The sequence below is a fragment of the Aedes albopictus genome, chromosome 1 (assembly GCF_035046485.1).
Source record: "Aedes albopictus strain Foshan chromosome 1, AalbF5, whole genome shotgun sequence".
Taxonomy (NCBI): Eukaryota; Metazoa; Arthropoda; class Insecta; order Diptera; family Culicidae; genus Aedes; species Aedes albopictus.
The window spans coordinates 90,658,486-90,661,561 of record NC_085136.1 but is presented as its reverse complement, the minus strand read 5'-3'; positions in this window follow the sequence as shown (position 1 = coordinate 90,661,561).

Genomic DNA, 3,076 nt, shown 5'->3' with positions numbered 1-3,076 from the left:
AAGGATACTTCCAGAAATTTTTTCAGTGATTACTCCAGGAATTTCGTTAAGAATTCATCCAGGAAGTGCTACAGGGATTTCTTCCTTAAATCCTTCAGGAATTTCTCCTTGAATTCTTTAAGAAATTCCTCCTGAAATTACTGGAAAGATTGTTTCAGTAACTCCCACGCAGATTCCTTCAGAAACCCTTCCATAGATTTCTCCAGGATTCTTCAGTGATTCCTCCAGAAATTTCATCAGAGATTTCTTTTGGAATTGCTGGAGAAATTTCACCAGGACTTTCTCCGAAGATTCTTCCAAGAACTTTTTTAAGGATTTCTCCTGGGTTTATTAGAGGAATTTATCTTAGAGATCCTTCAAGGATTTCCTCTGGAATTTCTTGAAAAAATATTCAACGAACTCCTTCAAAATTTTCTCCAAGGTTTTTTCTACGCGAACTTCTTTTCGGATTCCCCCAGGAATTTCCTCAAAGATTCCTTTAGGATTTTTCAGAAATTAATAAACAAATTTCTTGCGGGATTCATCCAACAAGTTCTTCTGGGGTTCCTTCAGGGGTTCATTCACGAGTTCCTTCTCGGATTTCTTCGAATTCTCCGTCATGTGTTTGTCCTGAAGTTTATTCATAAATTGCTCCAGAAAATTCATTGGGAATTCCTCCAGGAATTCCATCAAAGGTTTATTCAGTAAGTTTTTCTGGCTTTGCTTCAGAAATTCCTAAAGAATTGCTGGTGAGATTTTCTAGGAACTTCTTAAGAATTCTCTAATGGATTACTCCAGAAACGCCTTTTGGTATTCTTACAGGAACTGTTTCGGGGGTTCCTCCAGGAATTTCTTGCTGAAATTCATAAGCAATTTCCTCAAGAATTCATTAGTGGATTCCTTCAGGGATTTCTTTGGAAAATCCGTCAGAGGATTCCTCTAGACGTTTCTTCACTTCCACTTCACTTCCACTTCCACTACATTCATACCGAAATACATTCACACAGCAAAAATTTCTGAAAATTAACCCAACGTAAATAAATTTGACATATAAGTTTCTATTCCATCTCACTGAATTTTAAACATTAAACAATTTTATTAAACAATTTCTTGTATGGAATATTGAACACAAGCTTCATATTGAGAGCAACCTGTAAATTTGAAAACTGATGGATAAATGTGTGTGATATGACGGGGTCCTTTTGTTACAGGTGATATGATGTGACATTTTTTAACTGTGCAGATAATTTTCTCTTTGAAATGATGAAGAAATTTCTCCTGTTGCTTTAAAGAATTGGACAGGAGCTCCTTCAAGGATTTCTTAAAAAACATATCAGGTACTTCTTCAGAAATTTCTTCAAGGATTCTTCCAGGAGTTGTTTCAGCGGTTGCTCATCAACTTCATCCAGCAGTTCCACGTAAAATTTCTTTTGTGATTTCTCTAGGAGCTCCATCAATGACTCCTCTAGGAGTTTCTTCCTTGATTGTTCCCGGAGCTCCTTATGCTATTCCTCCTAGATTTTTCCATGGGTCCCCTCAGAAACTTCTTCAGGAATTCTCTCAGGAGTTAGTTCAGGAATACCTCCTGGGATTCTTTCAAGGATTCCTCTTTGAGTACACTCAGGGATTGCTCTAGAAGTTCGTTCAGGGGTTCCTCTAGGAATCTCTTCAGATATTTCTTCAGCTTCTTTGGGATTTTTACTACTAGATTTACTTCGGTATTTCTCTAGGTATCCCAGTTTGCTTGTAGCATTTGGCTTTCGAACAATTCATCTCTCTTGCAATGCGCTGCAACAAACTCCGATACATACTGAAACGCCTTACGAACTACATATGATCCGTATAAACAGTATTATTTGCGTAATATCATCGTACGCAGTCTTGTGTAATTTATTTTCAACGACCAAGAAGATATTCAGTACTACCGAAAACGATAATTTGAACAATATTAATGTTTCCTTCCCACACTCCAGCGACGATCTGGATGGGATCGAACAAAACTCCACTGTGCAGTATTCTACACGAAAAAGCCTCGTACTGTGCTTCAATGAGGCCGAATCTATTTTCGAATGTTCGCGGTAGTGCTACTTTCACCTTTTATTTATTTTACATCCTAAATATTTTTTAGGATTTTAACCAGCAAATTTCCCTGATTTCTGCTATACTGATAAATGTTTTCAAATTGTGCTGAAATTCAGCAATTGGTTTTGATTATTTTTGCTTTGTTGTAAACGTTTGATGTGTACGACCCTTCAGACTGCTTCACGTACATTCCGATTTATTAACAGCAAATTGCTTTGACGGAATGCGTTGCGCACTTCTGTCACCTTTAATATGTCATCGTTCCTATCGTAAAGTTTCAAACTAATCGATTTTGTTTCCGTTTTCAACCGTGAACCTTAGGAAGTCAACAATCTACAGTGCATGTAAAATCCGGCAAGAGTACTTTTCTAAAGGTTTTCGGATCTTACTAATAGAACCCTTGCTGAATTATTGAACCGATTCGGAAGCAACCATCGTCGTAGTCGCTATCGCCGCCGAAAAAAGGTAGTAATGTGCCAAATGGTCACCGCTACTGAATCCTACTGTGATAAAAGATTTACCAATTTTGGGAGTATTTTAGTGTAAGTAATGCGTCCGAACAAATGACCTGGACGTCGCTTTTTCCTGTTTGGGAAAGAGGGTTGACCTACTTTCCACGTGAAAAGGACTACTGTTGATCCGCAAAAAAGTTTGCAACAGAATCCTAAAGCAATTATGATAATTTATTTACACGACTGGAAACTCGGCAAGGATTTTGCTCGGAACTAGCAACGAATGGATCGATAGGACTCTTTTGGTACCTGCTCACCAACGGGGGATATACGCGATGCTATCGCGGAAGGTGGCTAAATAACCTCGTCCATCTTGATAGAGCTAGTCATTTGGAATGCGATACTGCTGGTCATAAAAATTGTTTCCTTTACTGGTTGGTAAGCGCACATGAAAAAAAGATGGCAATGACGGTGGAGCAATTCGCTCCATGCTTCCAGGTTCGGTTAAGCTTTGAAGTCTTCGGCAAAGAACAATACCATACTCACCAAGCATGATTGCCACC